The sequence below is a fragment of the Bufo gargarizans genome, chromosome 5 (genome assembly GCF_014858855.1).
Source record: "Bufo gargarizans isolate SCDJY-AF-19 chromosome 5, ASM1485885v1, whole genome shotgun sequence".
Lineage (NCBI taxonomy): Eukaryota > Metazoa > Chordata > Amphibia > Anura > Bufonidae > Bufo > Bufo gargarizans.
The window spans coordinates 207886660-207907972 of NC_058084.1; positions in this window are offsets into that span (position 1 = coordinate 207886660).

Sequence of the window (21313 nt, forward strand, 5' to 3'; positions counted from 1 at the left end):
ATGGTCTTCGAACGCACTGCGGAACAGGAAAGGTTACCGGCAGAACAGTGGGCCGAAGTAGTGGCGCCATTTTTAGTGGGTGACGCACAAAAGGCCTACTTCGACCTCAGTCAGGAGGAAGCCAAGAGCTATGAGAGGCTGAAGGGGGAGGTGTTAGCTCGTCTTGGGGTTAATACCTATGTGCGTGCACATCGAGTCTACCAGTGGGCTTTCTCAGAGTCCCGGCCTGCTCGGTCCCAGGCTTATGACCTGTTACACCTCGTAAAAAAATGGCTGCAGCCTGAGACATTGAGCCCCTCGCAGATGGTGGAACGTGTGGTGGTGGATCGTTCGGTGCGTACCCTCCCAAGAGCAATACAGCGCTGGGTGGGACAAGGTGATCCAGGCACCCTGGATCAAGTTGTTGGCCTAGTCGAGAGATACATGGCAACCCAGGACTTGGTCCGAGAGTCTGCCTTCCTGCAAAAGCCGCGTTCACTCTCCCTGCCACAAAGGGGACCTGAGAAGGGGGCTCAACCGCTTAAGGGGGGGGAGGTGATTTCCACTCCTGGGAGGCCAAACCTGGGGAGACGAGAGGCCCCGGGGATTAGATGTTGGCACTGTCAGGGCCTGGGACACATTGCTGCCAACTGCCCGAGGGCGGAAGAGCCCATGGACTGCGGGTTCGCACGCCGGTCCACCTTTTTCGGCCAGCCGGTGTATGTTGCTGCTTCGCTGCTATCCACTGATACACCTCCGTTGTGTGCCATCTCTATTAATGGACACCCAGTTAAGGCATTGCTAGACTCGGGGAGCTTAGTGACCCTCGTGCACGAGTCCCTGGTGGCCGGTCGCGGCCCAGGCAAGCAAACCATCAGGATTGTGTGCATTCATGGGGACCAGCGAGAATATCCTACAACCTGTGTGACCTTGTCTACCCTCGGAAGGGAGATACAGCAGGTGGTTGGGGTGGGGCGACAAATCCCTTACGCTGCCATCCTAGGTAGGGATTGTCCCCTGTTTTGGTCTCTCTGGGAGGGACGGGGTGCAGAGCCGGTGCCCGTTGATCCTGAAGAGGGGCTACCAGCTGTAGGGGTCACCAATAAGGAGGAAGAGTGTCAACCCGATAGCTTGTACCTAGAAGGGTTGGCTGGTGAGCCGGTGGCAGCCCCATCTGTTCCAGAACTAGAAGTATCCCGAGACACATTCGGGACCGCCCAGCTCCTGGATCCTACATTGTCACGGGCCAGAGAAGGGGTGACTGTCATCAATGGAGTGGCTAAGCACCCGGGAGCCGACTCGGAATTTCCCCACCTGGCCTGTAACCAAGACCTACTGTATTGGGTCGACAAAGTCCGGCAAGAGGTAATAGAACAGTTGGTGGTACCCCAGCCATACCGCCCCATGGTATTAGACCTAGCGCATACTCATGTGTTAGGAGGACATCTGGGGGTCCAGAAAACTCAGGAACGTATACTGCAGCGTTTCTATTGGCCGGGGATATATGAGGAAGTCAGGAGGTTTTGCCAGTCCTGTCCAGAGTGTCAGAAGACCAGCCCCCAGCCTCATTATCGTAGTCCCCTGGTGCCCATGCCCATTATTGAAGTACCTTTCGAAAGGGTCGCAATGGACCTGGTAGGCCCCATTAACAAGTCAGCCAGAGGCCACCAACATATCCTGGTTATAGTAGACTACGCTACTCGCTACCCTGAGGCGATACCCCTGCGCCACACGTCAGCCAAGCTGATAGCCAAGGAGCTGATGGGGATGTTCTCCCGGGTGGGGATTCCAAAGGAGATATTGACGGACCAAGGGACCCCTTTCATGTCCAAAGTGATGAGGGAGCTCTGCAAAATATTAAATATTAAGCACTTGCGTACTTCCGTCTATCACCCCCAAACTGACGGGCTGGTGGAACGCTTTAATAAGACCCTAAAGTCCATGCTCAAGAGAGCGGTGGCAAAAGATGGAAAGGACTGGGACCTCTTGCTGCCCTATGTGTTATTTGCGGTGTGAGAAGTGCCCCAGGCGTCCACGGGGTTCTCACCGTTTGAGCTGTTATATGGTAGGCATCCTCGATGCTTGTTGGATATCGCTAAAGAGGCATGGGAGCAACAGCCTACCCCTCACAAAAGCATAGTCGAGCACATCGAGAAGATGCAGGACCGGATAGGAACAGTTCTGCCCATAGTCCGTGAACATATGGAAGCGGCACAGCTGGCCCAGAGCCGCGTGTACAACCGGGCCGCCCAGGTAAGGACGTTTAACCCGGGCGACCGAGTGTTAGTACTAGTGCCCACCGTAGACAGCAAATTCCTGGCCAGGTGGCAAGGACCATATGAGATAAGAGAGAAGTTAGGCCCCGTGAATTACAGGGTATACCAGCCAGGAAGGCGGAAGCCTGAGCAGGTGTACCACGTTAATTTACTTAAAGCCTGGAAAGATAGAGAAAGTCTCCTTGGGGATGACCCGCGCTTTGTCTTGGCTGCAGAGAACGTCCCCGGCCCTACAGTGGTACCAGAGGACACCCCTGCAGTAAAGATAGGTAGCGGTTTGTCGACTAAGCAGACTCAAGAAGTGAAGGCGTTTATTAGCAGGAATAAAGACGTGTTCTCTGACCTTCCGGGACGTACCAATCTCGTCCAACATGACATTGTCACCAAGCCCCAGGAAAAGGTCAGTTTACTAACGTACCGGGTACCGGAGGCTCGGCGACAAGCCATTTCAGAGGAAGTAAAGTTTATGCTGAAGTTAGGGGTCATTGAGGAGTCTAGAAGCGAGTGGGCTAGCCCGATCGTTCTTATCCCAAAGCCCGACGGATCATTACGTTTTTGTAATGATTTCCGGAAACTATTCAAAGTTTGACGCCTATCCCATGCCGCGAGTAGATGAGTTAATAGAGCGAATGGGTAAAGCCAGGTATTTCTCGGTGATAGATCTCACAAAAGGGTACTGGCAGGTACCTTTAACAGAGACGGCAAAAGAGAAGACCGCCTTTGTCACGCCGGAGGGGCTGTTCCATTATAGAGTGTTGCCCTTCGGGTTGCACGGTGCTCCAGCCACGTTTCAACGGCTGATGGATATCGTCCTCAGACCACATCTCTGGTATGCCTCAGCATATTTAGATGATATAATCATATTTAGCCAGGACTGGGAAAGTCACTTGTCGAAGGTTCAAGCAGTGATAGACTCGCTCAGGAAGGCAGAATTGACCGCCAACCCAAAAAAGTGCTCAGTGGGCCTGGAGGAAGCGTGGTATTTGGGTTATGTCATTGGACGCGGAGTCGTTAAGCCCCAAATAAATAAGATCGAGGCGATCCGAAATTGGCCTACACCCCTTACGACCAGGCAACTGCGGTCATTTTTAGGGATGGTAGGGTATTATATGCGGTTCATCCCACATTTCGCCACTATAGCTGCCCCGTTGACAGGACTCCTGAAAGGTAGGAAGTCGGTAATGGTTCGCTGGGATGAGCAGGCGGAAGAGGCGTTCTCCCGTTTGAAGTCGGCCCTATGTGGGTCCCCAGTTCTGGTGACGCCCGACTTCGGACAGAAGTTTATAGTCCAGACGGACGCCTCTGGAGTAGGCCTCGGGGCGGTACTCTCCCAGGAAATCAATGGTGAAGAACACCCCGTTGGTTTCCTGAGCCGCAAGCTCACCCCAGCGGAAACCCGGTACAGCGTGGTAGAAAGAGAATGCCTCGCCATCAAGTGGGCACTTGAATCTCTCAGGTATTACCTGTTGGGGAGAAGGTTCCGTCTGGTGACTGACCACTCCCCTCTCCGGTGGATGAGCCAGGCTAAGGAGGGGAGCGCTCGGGTTACCAGATGGTTCTTATCCCTCCAGAATTTTAAATTCAGGGTTGAGCACAGGGCAGGTCGTCTGCAAGGGAACGCTGATGCCCTGTCCCGGGTACACTGCTATATGTGTGTTCACCCTGAAAGGATTGAACAGGGTCGTCAAGCCTTCAGGGGTGAACAAAGGGGGGGGGGATATGTAAGAGAATGTCTGGAGTGGTAGTGGATGGAAGATACGTACCACCGGGGGTCGTGGCCCTGGTGGAGTAAGAGCAGGGTGGGTGTCTGGTCCCCACGGACCACCACGGGTGGACGGGTTTCAGTTGTTGGTGTCAGTCTACACTGATCCTGGCAGGTTGGTTATCTCTGGCCTTAGTTGGGTAGGGAAGGAGTTAATCCTTCACTATGATTGCTGGGTGTGGTCTGCCTGCTACACCCAGGGCTGTGAATATAGGTTTGATGCTCACTGACTGTGGGGCTGCTGATGAAGTGTGGTCTCCTGTCTCACTGCAGGAAGCTGTATGGGAGGCTGATCGCTCGGTCGGGCTGAGCGCTGTAGTCCGCTCGTCTGCCAAGCACTGCCCAATTGCTGCAGGCTCAGCGAAGGACCAAAAGAAGGGATCCTGTGGCCGGAGCCAATCCCTTGTCCAGGCCGACACGTGGCCTGTCTAACTTGCATGAACTTGGACAAACCCGCCCCATGACAAGGTGTAGTACTGACCACGGATGTGAGAGACTGTGTGAACAGGCAACAAGACACCTGCAGTGTTTGGGGATCCTTTGTGGGAGGTGGGGTTTATGGACATTGCTGTTGTGTGAATTGCAGTTTTGATGTGATGCACTGGAGTGAATAAAAGAGCACGGTTTGGACACAAAGCCTGTCTCCTGAGCCTCTATACTGCCACCGCTACCATCTGCCTACCAGAGCAAACCCCCACACTATGTATACATAAGTTGTGGCAGCAGAGTAGACCAATTACCCCTTGTCTCAGGGGGTACTGCTCTCAGCATTTTAATGAGAGTTTGATTCATCTTTTCACAGAGCCCGTTACCTTGCGGATGATAGGCTGTGGTCCGGACTTTCTGGCAATTATGTAGCAGGCACATCTCTTGGAACAACTGTGATTCAAAGGCCAACCCCTGGTCGGTGAGGATTTTCTCTGGGCAGCCGTAGGGCAGTAGGAAATGCTTCCAGAATGCTTCCGCCGCAGTCTTGGCTGTCAGGCCCTTCACGGGCACTGTTACAACAAACTTAGTGAAGTGATCAATAATGGTCATGGCTAGGGATGAGCGAACCCGAACTGTATAGTTCGGGTTCGTACCGAATTTTGGAGTGTCCGTGACACGGACCCGAACATTTTCGTAAAAGTCCGGGTTTGGGTTCGGTGTTCGTTGCTTTCTTGACGCTTTTTGAAAGGCTGCAAAGCAGCCAATCAACAAGCGTCATACTACTTGCCCAAAGAGGCCATCACAGCCATGCCTACTATTGGCATGGCTGTGATTGGCCAGTGCAGCATGTGACCCAGCCTCTATTTAAGCTGGAGTCACGTAGCACCGCACGTCACTCTGCTCTGATCAGTGTAGGGAGAAGTTGCAGCTGCGACGTTAGGGCAAGATTAGGCAGTAATTAACTCCTCCAAAAGACTTCATTCAGAGATCGATCTGCAGGTGTGGATGATTGAACTGCTGCTATTTAATTGCTCACTGTTTTTAGGCTGCCCAGAGTGTTTTTCATTCACTTTTTTCTGGGGTGATCGGCGGCCATTTTGTGTCTTGTGGTGCGCCAGCACAAGCTGCCACCAAGTACATTTAACCCTCAATAGTGTGGTTATTTTTTGGCTATATCCTACATCAGGGTGAAGCTGTCACACCAAGTGCATTTAACCATCAATAGTGTGGTTATTTTTTGGCCATATACTACATCAGGGGCAAGCTGTCACCAAGTGCATTTAACTCTCAATAGTGTGGTTGTTTTTTGGCTATATCCTACATCAGGGTGAAGCTGTCACACCAAGTGCATTTAACCATCAATAGTGTGGTTATTTTTTGGCCATATCCCAGTCTAATTCTGTCTGTAAACGTATACCTGTCACCCAGCGCCTAAATAATAGGCCTCAAATTTATAGTCGGCTAAATCTGTGGTTATTGCTGTAGCTGGGCAAGTTATTTAGTGTCCGTCAAAGCACAGTTTTTGTTCTGGGTTAAAATACAATTCCCAATTTAGCAATTCTCTAAATTAGTGGTTTCTGCTGTATCAGGCCTACTTTAAATTTATCCCTAAAAGGGTATATTAGATTCAAGGTGCAGATAGGGTCATTCTCAATAACTTCACACACACGCTACTGTGCATATCCCAGTCTAATTCTGTCCGTAAACGTATACCTGTCACCCAGCGCCTAAATAATAGGCCTCAAATTTATAGTCAGCTAAATCTGTGGTTACTGCTGTGCCTGTATTAGTGTAATACGGTACCTAAATAGATAGCCAGATAGTGTTAGGTGTCTGTAAAAAAAAAGGCCTGAATTTGAATTCAATACATTGGACCAAATAATATTTTTGTTGCTGTGGTGAACGATAACAATGAGGAAAACATCTAGTAAAGGACGCGGACATGGTCGTGGTGGTGTTAGTGGACCCTCTGGTGCTGGGAGAGGACGTGGCTGTTCTTCCACAGCCACACATCCTAGTGTACCAACTACCTCAGGTCCCAGTAGCCGCCATAACTTACAGCGATATTTGGTGGGGCCCAATGCCGTTCTAAGGATGGTAAGGCCTGAGCAGGTACAGGCATTAGTCAATTGGGTTGCCGACAGTGGATCCAGCACGTTCACATTATCTCCCACCCAGTCTTCTGCAGAAAGCACACAGATGGCGCCTGAAAACCAAGCCCATCAGTCTGTCACATCACCCCCATGCATACCAAGGAAACTGTCTGAGCCTCAAGTTATGCAGCAGTCTCTTATGCTGTTTGAAGACTCCGCTGGCAGGGTTTCCCAAGGGCATCCACCTAGCCCTTCCCCAGCGGTGAAAGACATAGAATGCACTGACGCACAACCACTTATGTTTCCTGATGATGAGTGTAGTGTACGGGAGAGTAATACCCCGTCACTGCAGAAGGGTCACTTGGGTACTGTCGTTCCCCCTGTATTTATGGGGAGGTTGGTATAAAATATCTTGTTAATGTAATGCTATGTACTTCCTGTTACTGTGAAATGTGCATGTGCAGGCCGGCTAGGGTGTCATTCCAGCTCTGAGTCACTAGAGGGAGCTAGGGAACCCTAGTTTATATAAGGCCCAGTCAGGAAGTAGTAGTAAGTCAGACAGTGGGAAAAGGAGTCCGAGATGATCCTGTGTCTGAGTCAAGGCCAGGCTATGGGCCTGTGAGAGTAGTGCAGGCCTGAAGCCTGCCGACTAGGAGAGGGTAGTATAGGCCCTGTAACCGGGTTCCGGATCCAAGGAAAAGGTTCCCCTCCTGAGTCATCATCCGTTTAGCTGAAACATCATAAGCAAGCAACCAGCCGGGACACAGAATACCACAGAGGCCGATCAGATAAAGCAAGAGGTACTCAAGATAACAGAGGAGGTACTAGATAAAGACAGCTTCAAGGGTACGCCAGCTATAGGGCATTGGACCTTGGAGGATAAGTCACATGTTTCAGGACCAGTCAGGAATAGTGTGCAAGCCGCCTGTACTGCATCTTCCTGTAATTAACACTCTGTAAAGAACATTGCTAAAACCGGCCATTCTGTACTTCTAAGAACCAGCTGTATTCAAATAGAAACCAACTGTCTTCCATGGAACTGCGCTTCCAACTGCGTCCATGTGTAATTATCACTGACATTCAGTAAAGTTCCAGTTTTGGTTGGCTTTCCCGTGGTTGCTTCATTCTTCTACATTACTTTATACGGCGTGTCACCGTTTAATTGACACTGGCGTCACGAACATTAAATACCTGCCTGTTCCAGTATTTGCCCCGATTGAAGACGACAGTGGATCCCAGGTTAGTGGGTTAATCTGCACTACAAAGCCCAGCATACACTACTGACCCCCTGGGACACTGCATGAGGACATGGGAATACCACCTCAGCACGTCTCTGATGATGACGAAACACAGGTGCCAACTGCTGCGTCTTTCTGCAGTGTGCAGACTGAACAGGAGGTCAGGGATCAAGACTGGGTGGAAGACGATGCAGGGGACGATGAGGTCCTAGACCCCACATGGAATGAAGGTCGTGCCACTGACTTTCACAGTTCAGAGGAAGAGGCAGTGGTGAGACCGAGCCAACAGCGTAGCAAAAGAGGGAGCAGTGGGCAAAAGGAGAACACCCGCCGCCAAGAGACTCCGCCTGCTACTGACCGCCGCCATCTGGGACCGAGCACCCCAAAGGCAGCTTCAAGGAGTTCCCTGGCATGGCACTTCTTCAAACAATGTGCTGACGACAAGACCCGAGTGGTTTACACGCTGTGCCATCAGAGCCTGAAGCGGGGCATTAACGTTCTGAACCTTAGCACAACCTGCATGACCAGGCACCTGCATGCAAAGCATGAACTGCAGTGGAGTAAACACCTTAAAAACAAGGAAGTCACTCAGGCTCCCCCTGCTACCTCTTCTGCTGCTGCAGCCTCGGCCTCTTCCTCTGCCTCTGGAGGAACGTTGGCACCTGCCGCCCAGCAAACAGGGGATGTACCACCAACACCACTACCACCTCCGTCACCAAGCATCTCAACCATGTCACACGGCAGAGTTCAGCTCTCCATCTCACAAACATTTGAGAGAAAGCGTAAATAACCACCTAGCCACCCTTGATCCCTGGCCCTGAATGCCAGCATTTCTAAACTATGAAATGCTGTCATTTAGGCTGGTGGACACAGACAGCTTCAAACAGCTCATGTCGCTTGCTGTCCCACAGTATGTTGTTCCCAGCCGGCACTACTTCTCCAAGAGAGCCGTGCCTTCCCTGCACAACCAAGTATCCGATAAAATCAAGTGTGCACTGCGCAACGCCATCTGTGGCAAGGTCCACCTAACCACAGATACGTGGACCAGTAAGCACGGCCAGGGACGCTATATCTCCCTAACTACTCACTGGGTAAATGTAGTGGCGGCTGGGCCCCAGGCAGAGAGCTGTTTGGCGCACGTCCTTCCGCCGCCAAGGATCGCAGGGCAACATTCTTTGCCTCCTGTTGCCACCTCCTCCTACTCAGCTTCCTCCTCCTCTTCTTCCACCTGCTCATCCAGTCAGCCACACACCTTCACCACCAACTTCAGCACAGCCCGGGGTAAACGTCAGCAGGCCATTCTGAAACTCATATGTTTGGGGGACAGGCCCCACACCGCACAGGAGTTGTGGCGGGGTATAGAACAACAGACCGACGAGTGGTTGCTGTCGGTGAGCCTCAAGCCCGGCCTGGTGGTGTACGATAATGGGCGAAATCTCATTGCAGCTCTGGGACTAACCGGTTTGACGCACATCGCTTGCTTGGCGCATGTTCTGAATTTGGTGGTGCAGAAGTTCATTCACAACTACCCCGACATGTCAGAGCTGCTGCATAAAGTGCGGGCCGTCTGTTCGCGCTTCCGGCGTTCACATCCTGCTGCTGCTCGCCTGTCTGCGCTACAGCGTAACTTCGGCCTTCCCGCTCACCGCCTCATATGCGACGTGCCCACCAGGTGGAACTGCACCTTGCACATGCTGGACAGACTGTGCGAGCAGCAGCAGGCCATAGTGGAGTTTTAGCTGCAGCACGCACGGGTCAGTCGCACTGCGGAACAGCACCACTTCACCACCAATGACTGGGCCTCCATGCGAGACCTGTGTGCCCTGTTGCGCTGTTTCGAGTACTCCACCAACATGGCCAGTGGCGATGACGCCGTTATCAGCGTTACAATACCACTTCTATGTCTCCTTGAGAAAACACTTAGGGCGATGATGGAAGAGGAGGTGGCCCAGGAGGAGGAGGAGGAGGAAGAGGGGTCATTTTTAGCACTTTCAGGCCAGTCTCTTCAAAGTGACTCAGAGGGAGGTTTTTTGCAACAGCAGAGGCCAGGTACAAATGTGGCCAGCCAGGGCCCACTACTGGAGGACGAGGAGGAGGAGGATGAGGAGGATGAGGAGGAGGTGGAGGAGGATGAGGATGAGGCATGGTCACAGCGGGGTGGCACCCAACGCAGCTCGGGCCCATCACTGGTGCGTGGCTGGGGGGAAACGCAGGACGATGCCGATACGCCTCCCACAGAGGACAGCTTGTCCTTACCCCTGGGCAGCCTGGCACACATGCGCAGGCACTGCAGCATGTAGTCGCTCAACGACAGCAGAGTTGCCCACATTTTAACGTGTGCAAACTACTGGGTTGCCACCCTGCTGGATCCATGGTACAAAGACAATGTGCCCACCTTACTTCCTGCACTGGAGTGTGATAGGAAGATGCGCGAGTACAAGCGCACGTTGGTAGACGCGCTACTGAGAGCATTCCCAAATGTCACAGGGGAACAAGTGGAAGCCCAAGGCCAAGGCAGAGGAGGAGCAAGAGGTCGCCAAGGCAGCTGTGTCACAGCCAGCTCCTCTGAGGGCAGGGTTAGCATGGCAGAGATGTGGACAGAGATGTGGACAGATTTTGTCAACACGCCACAGCTAACTGCACCACCACCTGATACGCAACGTGTTAGCAGGAGGCAACATTTCACTAACATGGTGGAACAGTACGTGTGCACACCCCTCCACGTACTGACTGATGGTTCGGCCCCATTCAGCTTCTGGGTCTCTAAATTGTCCACGTGGCCAGAGCTAGCCTTTTATGCCTTGGAGGTGCTGGCCTGCCCGGCGGCCAGCGTTTTGTCTGAACGTGTATTCAGCACGGCAGGGGGCGTCATTACAGACAAACGCAGCCGCCTGTCTACAGCCAATGTGGACAAGCTGACGTTCATAAAAATGAACCAGGCATGGATCCCACAGGACCTGTCCATCCCTTGTGCAGATTAGACATTAACTATCTCCCCTTAACCATATATTATTGTACTCCGGGGCACTTCCTAATTCAATCCTATTTTTTATTTTCATTTTACCATTATATTGCGAGGCAACCCAAAGTTGAATGAACCTCTCCTCTGTCTGGGTGCCGGGGCCTAAATATATGACAATGGACTGTTCCAATGTTGGGTGACGTGAAGCATGATTCTCTGCTATGACATGCAGACTGATTCTCTGCTGACATGAAGCCAGATTCTCTGTTACGGGACCTCTCTCCTCTGCCTTGGTGCCGGGGCCTAAATATCTGACAATGGACTGTTCCAGTGTTGGGTGACGTGAAGCATGATTCTCTGCTATGACATGAAGACTGATTCTCTGCTGACATGAAGCCAGATTCTCTGTTAAGGGACCTCTCTCCTCTGCCTGGGTGCCTGGGACTAAATATCTGACAATGGACTGTTACAGTGGTGGGTGACGTGAAGCCAGATTCTCTGCTATGGGACCTCTCTCCAATTGATATTGGTTAATTTTTATTTATTTTATTTTTATTCATTTCCCTATCCACATTTGTTTGCAGGGGATTTACCTACATGTTGCTGCCCTTTGCAGCCCTCTAGCTCTTTACTGGGCTGTTTTACAGCCTTTTTAGTGCCGAAAGGTTCGGGTTCCCATTGACTTCAATGGGGTTCGGGTTGGGGACGAAGTTCGGGTCGGGTTCGGATCCCGAACATTTCCGGGAAGTTCGGCCGAACTTCCTGATCCCGAACATCCAGGTGTTCGCTCAACTCTAGTCATGGCATAAGTATAACCTGAGCGACTTGGCTCTAACTTCACATGATCAATGGCAACAAGCTCCAGAGGAATTTTACTCACAATAAGATGGAGAGGTGCTCTCTGGTCATGGCGTTCACTTCTCCCAACGGCACAGACAGTACATTCCCGGCACCATCTTTCAATGTCTTCTCTCATTCCGATCCAATAGAACCTTCTGCGAATGGTGACATCAGTTTTCTGCACGCCGAAGTGTCCGGACTGGTTATGATACATTTCTAACACCAGACTAGCATCTTGACGAGGTAGGAGGATCTGGTACACCCGATCGCAGGACACTGGATCCATGCTCCTTTTTAGCAATAGGCCTTTTTGAAGGAAGAGTAGGTGGCGATGTCTCCACATTTTCAATAGTTCTGGGTCTGCACTCTTCCTGCAGACTCTTTCAGGAGTTCTCCTGCTGGTATGGAAGTCAAGCAGTTCACAGAGGACTCTACTTTCTGACGGGAGCTTAATCCACCTTTCTTGTTCGCCTCTGGATTCAGGATTATTTGATGAAGAGGAATCAGCAGCTGAATTGTGTTCAGTGTGAACATTATCTTGCTGAGCAAACTTGTTATAAAACGCTGGTATTTCCACTTCTTCCCAGGCATCCTTTGGTTCATCTGGTGCTTCTGTAGTGGGAAGCCGGGACAGGGCATCAGCATTATCATTTGAGCGGCCAGCCCTGTATTTCAGGGCAAAGTCATAGTTGGCAAGGCGGGAGGCCCACCTTTGCTCCAGGGCCCCTAATTTGGCTGTACTCAGGTGTGCCAGAGGATTGTCGTCTGTGAAGGCGACAAACGGAGTGTCAGCAAGGTAGTCCTTGAACTTTTCAGTCACAGCCCACACTAAAGCAAGGAACTCCAGCTTGAAGGAACTATAAATTCTGATTGTTCTTCTCAGCTCCCCTCAGGGATCTGCTGACATAGGCAATCACCCTCTCTTTGTTGTCTTGCACCTGGGCCAACATGGCTCCCAGGCCTCTTTTGCTGGCACCCGTATAGAGTTGGAACGGCTTCTGATAATCCGGGTAACCCAGGACAGGAGGTTCAGTCAGCTTCTTCTTTAGAAGCTGGAAGGCAATCTCCCATTCTTCATTCCATTCAACAGGAATAGGAGTCTTTGGACTCTTTTTGGGATGCCCCTTAGAAGTTCCTGGATCGGATCCGCAATCTGTGCAAAATGCGTGATGAAGCGTCTGTAATATCCTGCAAAGCTGAGGAAACTTCTCACCTCCTTCACGGTGGTAGGAGTAGGCTAATTGCAGACAGCAGCAAGTTTTTCAGGATAAGGCTGGACTCCTTCTGCACTAACAATGTGTCCTAGGTACTTAACTGCTGGTTTCAGTAGATGGCACTTGGACGGCTTGATTTTAAGGCCATATTTAACGAGGACTTGAAGCACTTCAGCCAGATATTTTAAATGGTCCTCATATGTCTTGGAGTATATAATGACATCATCCAAGTATAGTAGTACAGTCTCAAAGTTCTTATGGCCTAAACAACGCTCCATCAACCGCTGGAACGTCCCTGGAGCGTTACAGTCCGAAAGGCATGTAATTAAATTCAAACAGGCCCACAGGCGTAGTGAAGGTGGTCTTTTCCCGGTCTTCCGGGGCCATAGGTACCTTCCAGTATCCATTGGTTAAGTCCAGAGTTGAATAGTAGGCTGATGACCCCAGGGCAGTCAAAGACTCTTCAATGTGTGGCAACGGATAAAGCGTGTTTGTGGGTGATTTGATTGATTTTTCTATAGTCCATGCAGAACCTAATACTGCCATCTTTTTTTCGGACAAGAACTAGGGGCGCAGCCCAGGGGCTATGACTGTCCCGGATTATATTAGAGTCCTTCATTTCCTGTATCATCTCTTTTACGGACCGATAGGTAGTAGGTGGTATGGGTCTGTATCTCTCCTTGATAGGAGGATGAGAGCCGGTGGGTATGGTGTGTTTGATTACACTGACCTCTCCGTAGTCCATGGAGTGCTTGCTAAAGGCCTTGTGGTGCTCTTTCACCAGACTCAGGACTCCCTCTATTTGCTCCCCACATGAAGTTCCTCCCACCAGGATACTGAAGAGGTGCTGGCAGGGGCGCTGCTGCTCTGGGCAGTTTGGAACGTCTCCGTGGCAGGCAGACGGATAACATCCTGGAAGGATACCTGGAAAACCTGAGCAACAGGGCAGTGTTTAGGGAGAGTAACAGGGTGATCACCAAAATTAATCAAACGGACAGGTACTCTACCTTGAGATACAGTCACCAGGCTCTTGGCTGCTCGCACAAAGGGAGGATTCTCCATTAGGGCTTGATAGTCTTGGCCCTGGATCCCTAGCACAGCACGGCACTACAGGATGATCTGGGAATTCGGTGGCAGGATTATCGGCCGGTTATCCCAGATCACTAATTCCAGTTCCCCAGTTTTATTAGTCAGACTTATGGCATTAGTACAAAAAAAGAGCAAGGAATTAACAAGGTAAAAAAATCTCATTTTATTCAATATAAATCACATGATCATTACAGGTGAGACTCAAAAGGGACAGAACATGGAGATTGGGCCACAAAAGGGCTCTACAATGTGGAGAATCACAATGGGGGATAATGTGACCATATACAGCAGGTAACAGACAATTGACAGAAACTGTGAATATTGGAGTAGTTGCGGGTGCAATTGCTGTTCCCTAGTATTGAACAACTACCTAGCTCTTATTCACAGCATCCAAACAATGGATGCTGTAGGGTATAAATAGACGGTGCAATACTACTCATAAAGATGGCATATAACAATAACTGCAAGCCACTAGTCCCACCCTAATCCAGATACCATGTTACCTACCCATGTTGCTGCTGAAAAATGGTGACACGGTTCTCCCACTGCTTCAACCTCGACACATGTTGTTTCGCCACGTAGGCTTCGTCAGGAGGTACAAGATGGCATTAGTATACATACATTTAAGAGGTTTATGTATATTTTTTACCCTACACCTTTCCTTCTGAACTTTCTTAGTCCCTCCTTCCACAAAAGGCTTTACAAACAGATAACTGGACGGCTGAGCAGCAAATATTTTACTTTTGTCACTAATACACAATAAAAAGGGCTGTAATTTTAGCACTTCACCACACAACGGCTAATAAGCCCTTTTTTCCCTCTAATACAAGCCCAAAGATGCTTTAGAACATATAACTGCACCACGCAAGGGCAAATAAGAAATATAAATATTTCCTTGTAATAAACCCTGTTAATGCCTGCATTAATCATCACATTCACCCTAAGGCCTCTTTCACACGAGCTTGACGGATTAGGTCCGGATTCGTTCAGGGTGCGTTCAGGAAACTCGCACCATTTTGCAAGCAAGTTTAGTCAGTTTTGTCTGCGATTGCGTTCAGTTGTTCAGTTTTTTTCCGCGTGGGTGCAATGCATTTTGATGCGTTTTTCATGCTCGTGATAAAAAACTGTAGGTTTACAAACAACATCTCCTAGCAACATTCAGTGGAAAACGCATTGCATCCACACTTGCTTCTGTTTTTCACTGAAGCCCCATTCACTTCTATGGGGCCAGGGCTGCATGAAAAATGCAGAATATAGAACTGCCCCTTTCTCAGTGGTTAGCCATTGGTTAGGCATTTGGTATACAGCAGTGAAACAGTACTCAGGACAACTTTAAAACTATTTGGATATCACTTATAGTGACTCATCATACATCTGCAGGCCAGGTATCAAGACTCACTTTGAATGTGCTGCCCAGTGCATGGGATCCAATAGCACAACATTATCCTGACCACGTGGGACGCCGAGGAACAAGCGGGCACAGAGAACCACATGGCCGCAGAGTGCTTTACAGACGGTAATCACTGGATCGGTAAAGTACATCAAAAAGCCTTTTTACAGTCTATCATTACTAATGACTCTGCATAATCATGGAAATATACTAACACTGCATCCGAACGTTCTAACTTGAGTGTTAACGCATGGACATGCATACTTGAGAATTGCTGGTTTGCCTATTCCAAACAGACATTCTCAGCGTCATAAGAATATGGAGACAATGCCGTGTGTTGAGTAGCTATTTTACCTAGTCAGTGCTGTTTTCTTCTATTACCATCTCAGAGAAAAACATTGCTGAGGAATTGTTATATATACAAAACACGTGTTGAGTCGCAACAACAAATTATAGCTCTGCTAGCTGAACCTCAATCATTTTATATACATATTATACTGTTTTATTTTTTGACATTTTATTTTCTATTTTAGTGCTTATTAGTACATACTTTTAATGTGTGTCAAATTATTATGTTTCTTGTGGAGCAGATCTTCGTGGGGTCCGGATGACCACATTGGTATGCTCCTATTATATATAGAATTGATCAATATATTTTTAAACCATTTAGTATATGTGTGTCCATATAGCTCCAGATAGTAGAGTGCCCCCCATCTCTCTATTTAGATAAAGAAAATCCTTAATAAAAAAGCAGAAGAATAGATGCTGGAAGCTGTAAATGACTTTCTATGGTGAAGGCAGGAGCTTCTTCAGCGTCTTCCATAGTACATAGTACCAGAAAAATAAAATGGAGTCGTCGTTCAACTGGTGTACAAAGGTTCAGCCCATCTTGGCACAGACGGAGATAGTACAGAACATTTAGTACTGCAGAGGTACTACTACACCACTAATAAAGGTGTGAGTCTGAGGCATTGTATGTAGGGATGAGCGAACTTTAGGATTTTTGGAACCCGGACCCGAACATTTCAGTAAAAGTTCGGGTTCGTTGTTCGGCGATTTCTTAGCGCTTTTTGAAAGACTGCAGAGCAGCCAATCAATAGGCGTTTAACTGTGTGACCTTAGAAGCCATCACAGCCATGACATGGCTGCGATTGGCCAGTGCAGCATGTGACCCAGGCTCTATATAAGCTGGAGTCACGTAGCGCTGCACGTCACTCTGCTGTGCTTAGTGTTGGGTGAGGATGCTGCTGGACTTGTGATTTCAGGGAGAGAATAGGAGAGAATCTAACTCTATTAACTAACGCAATCTACATTCAATTAGTTGTGTGGGTGCAGGGCGCAATCTTTTTACCCTGCCCTGAGCACAGTGACCGAAAAAAAATAACTTTTATTCGTCTGTTAGTTAGGTGGGCGGCGGCCATTTTATGCAAGCTCAGTGCACCAGCACTGCATCTGAGCTTTTGTGACATTCTAATCCAAGCTTGAAAAACTGTACTAATAATCTGGTTGTAAAAAAATCACCCTTTTTTGGCAATATACAACATCTGGTGCATTTGCAGGATTAGTCAGTGTGCAATTTTAGCTAGAAATACAGGCATAATATTCATTATTTTTTGCTTAAAATACACTATTTTACATCCCTAGTTGCATCTGGACGTGTGAAATTCAAATGTTCTTTACAGCTTTAATATTCTGTTAGTAAAAAAAAACACTTTTTTGGCAATATACAACATCTGGATTAGTCAGTGTGCAATTTAAGCTAGAAATACAGCCATCATTTTCTGGGTTTATAAAAGCACACTTTTTGGCCAAAATACACCATTTTACAGCCCTTGCAGCATCAGCACATTTGAAATTTAAGGGTTATATACTGCTGTCATATTCAGTTATTAAACTAACACCCATTTGGGCAAAAAAAATATATTTGGCAGCCTTTTCTGCAGATGTCATTGTGAGATACACCCTTTACATATTCGGGTTGTATTCAGATATTTGAAATACCGCCATTTTGTGCACAAATCTTTAATTGAGTCCTAGTGTGGGTGAAGGCGTGTGAGATACACCCTTTAAATACAGGGGTTGTATTCAGGTATTTGAAATACAGCCATTTTGGGCACAAATCTCTAATTGAGGCAGAGTGTGGGTCAGGGGTTGTGAGATACACCCATTAAATAAAGGGGTTCTATTCAGCCATTAGTGCACAAATCTTTAATTGCGGCCTAGTTTGGTTCAGGGCATGTGAGATACACCCTGTATATACAGTAATTATATTCTTCTATTAATAAAACACAATTTTTTGGGCAAAATAAATAATTGTTGCGCCCTTGCAGCATCAAGACGTTTGAAATTCCAGGGTTATATACTGCTGTCATATTCAGTTATTAAACTAACACCCGTTTGGGCAAAAAATTATTTGGCAGCCTTTGCTGCAGATGTCATTGTGAGATACACCCTTTATACATTTGGGTTATATTCAGTTACATGAAATACAGCCATTTAGTGCACAAATCTTTAATTGCAGCCTAGTTTGGTTCAGGGCGTGTGAGATACACCCTGTATATACAGTGGTTATATTCTTCTATTAATAAAACACTATTTTTTGGGCAAAATACACAATTGTTGCGCCCTTGCAGTATCAAGACATTTGAAATTCCAGGGTTATATGCTGCTGTCATATTCAGTTATTAAACTAACACCCGTTTGTGCAAAAAAAAGATTATTTGTCAGCCTTCTGCTGCAGATGTCATTGTGAGATACACCCTTTATATATTTGGGTTATATTCAGATATTTGAAATACTGCCATTTTGTGCACAAATCTTTAATTGAGGCCTAGTGTGGGTCAGGACGTGTAAAATACATTCTTTATATACCAGGGTTTTATTCAGGTATTTGAAATATAGCCATTTTGGGTACAAATCTTTAATTGAGGCCTATTGTGAGTCAGGGCGTGTGAGATATAGAGATGTCGCAAACATAAAATTTTCCGTTCGCGAACGGCGAACGCAAATTTCCGCAAATGTTCGCGAACGGGCAAATTGCCATAGAATTCAATAGGCACGCGAATTTTAAAACCCACAGGTACTCTTTCTGGCCACAATAGTGATGGAAAGGTTGTTTCAAGGGGACTAACACCTGGACTGTAGCATGCCGGAGGGGAATCCATGGCAAAACTCCCATGGAAAATTACGTAGTTGACGCAGAGTCGGGTTTTAATCCATAAAGAGCATACATCAACTAACATTCCTAGATTGTTTGGAATAACGTGCTTTAAAACATCAGGTATGATGTTGTATCGATTAGGTAGTGTAACGGTTACGTCCCGCTTCACAGTGACAGACCAAACTATGACAGACCAAATTCCCTGTTTAACTCACCGCAAACAGTCCATTTGCACAACCGCAAACCCCCAATTTGCACAAGGTTAGATACCAAGCTAGCCATGTCCCGTTCCTTGTCCTCACTGATATCATTTAAGGTCTCTTCCTCCACCCAGCCACGTACAACACCAAGGGTCCCCGAAAGGTGACAACAAGCCCCCTGGGACGCCTGCTGTGTTTGGTCTTCCACCTCCTCAAAGCCACCTTTCTCCTCTGACTCCTCTTCTTCACACTCCTCTCTCTGCGTTGCCTCTCTGCATTAGTATAAGGTGTGTTAAGTAGTACTATTCCTATCAGTTTAATCCCTGTTACGTCCCCTATCAGGGGACGTGTATATGGAATCGATTTTAGGAACCGGGAGATGGAAAAAGATGCTTGGTCGGTCCTCCTACTTCCAATTGGGGGCACTGCGCATGCAATGTACTGTGTGTGCCACCAGATATGAGTGGTGTGTTAAGTAGTACTATTCCTATGAGTTTAATCCCTTTTACGTTCACTAGTATTATTATTATTATTATTATAAAGGTGTGTTAAGTATTACTATTCCTATCAGTTTAATCCCTGTTACGTACCCTATCAGATTTTAGACAACCGCAAAGAGTTTTCAATAGTTGACACACTCATGACATAAATGTTATACCTCTATGCGTCAATCTTGGTGTAGTGATGACTGTGCTCGTGCGCACGTTTGGGAGATTGCAGGCGATAGGCTTTGAAAAAAAAACATGGTCGTGCTAAGGTTGTTCAGTGACAGTTAAGTGACCCAGAAAACAATGATTCTGCAGTGTGGGCCCATTGTTGGCCTAGTAGGCTTTAATGATCACCTTAGATGATCACAAAGAAAATTTATGTTTAAAAAGCCCCGCATGTCCTCCATCAACAACACGTCTGTAAAGCGTCCTGTCCTTGCCAGCGTGGTCATGGGAGGAGGAGGATTACTTTCACCTCTTCCCCTTTTAGATTCCCGTTGTGCTGTGACATCACCCTTATACGCTGTGTAAAGCATATTTTTTAATTCATTTTGGAACTGCTGCATCCTTTCCGACTTCCGGTAATTCGGAAACATTTCAGGCACTTTCTGCTTATACCGGGGGTCTAGTAGCGTGGACACCCAGTACAGGTCGTTCTCCTTCAGCCTTTTTATACGAGGGTCCCTCAACAGGCACGACAGCATGAAAGACCCCATTTGCACAAGGTTGGATGCCGAGCTACTCATGTCCCATTCCTCGCCCTCAGTGATCTCACTGAAGGTATGTTCTTCCCCCCCAGCCACGTACAACACCACGGGTACCAGATAGATGACAACGAGCACCCTGGGAGGCCTGTTGTGGGTGGTCTTCCTCCTCCTCCTCCTCAAAGCCACATTCCTCCTCTGACTCCTCTTCCTCATACTCCTCTTCCAGCGTTGCCGCAGGTCCAGCAATCGATGCTGATAAGGTTGTTTCTGGTGGTGATGGTGACCACAATTCTTCCTCTTCGTGCTCATCTACGGCCTGATCCAGCACTCTTCGCAGGGCACGCTCCAGGAAGAAAACAAATGGGATGATGTTGCTGATGTTGCCTTCGGTGCGACTGACTAGGTTTGTCACCTCCTCAAAAGGACGCATGAGCCTACAGGCAATGCGCATGAGCGTCCAGTAACATGGCAAAAAAATTCCCAGCTCCACAGAGGCTGTCCTAGCACCCCGGTCATACAAATACTCGTTGATTGCTTTTTCTCGTTGGAGCAGGCTGTCGAACATTAGGAGTGTTGAATTCCAACGTGTCGGGCTGTCTCAAATCAAGCGCCTCACTGGCATGTTGTTTTTGCGCTAAATGCCTGAAAAGTGCGCCATGGCCATGTAGGAATGCCTGAAATGGCCACACACCTTCCTGGCCTGCTTGAGGACGTCCTGTAAGCCTGGGTACTTATGCACAAAGCGTTGTACGATCAGATTAAACACATGTGCCATGCACGGCACATGTGTCAATTTGCCCAAATTCAATGCCGCCAACAAATTGCTTCCGTTGTCACACACCACTTTGCCGATCTCCAGTTGGTGCGGAGTCAGCCACTGATCCACCTGTGCGTTCAGGGCAGACAGGAGTGCTGGTCCGGTGTGACTCTCTGCTTTCAGGCAAGTCAACCCCAAGACGGCGTGACACTGTCGTATCCGGGATGTTGAATAGCTCCTGGGGAGCTGAGGGGGTGCCGTTGATGTGGAGCAAGAAGCAGCAGCAGAAGAGGACTCAGCCGAGGAGGTTATGGAAGAGGATGGAGTAGGAGGAGTAGAGGAGGTGGCAGCAGGCCTGCCTGCCAGTCGTGGCCGTGTCACCAACTCCTCTGCAGAGCTACGCATTCCATGCTTGGCAGCCATGAGCAGATTTACCAAATGCGCAGTGTAGGTGATATACCTGCCCTGACCGTGCTTTGCAGACCAGGTATCAGTGGTCAGATGGACCCTTGCCCTAACACTGTGTGCCAGACATGCCATGACTTCCTTTTGCACAATTGAGTACAGGTTGGGGATTGCCTTTTGTGCAAAGAAATTTCGGCCAGGTACCTTCCACTGTGGTGTCCCAATAGCTACAAATTTTTTGAAGGCCTCAGACTCCACCAGCTTGTATGGTAAAAGCTGGCGGGCTAAGAGTTCAGACAAGCCAGCTGTCAGACGCCGGGCAAG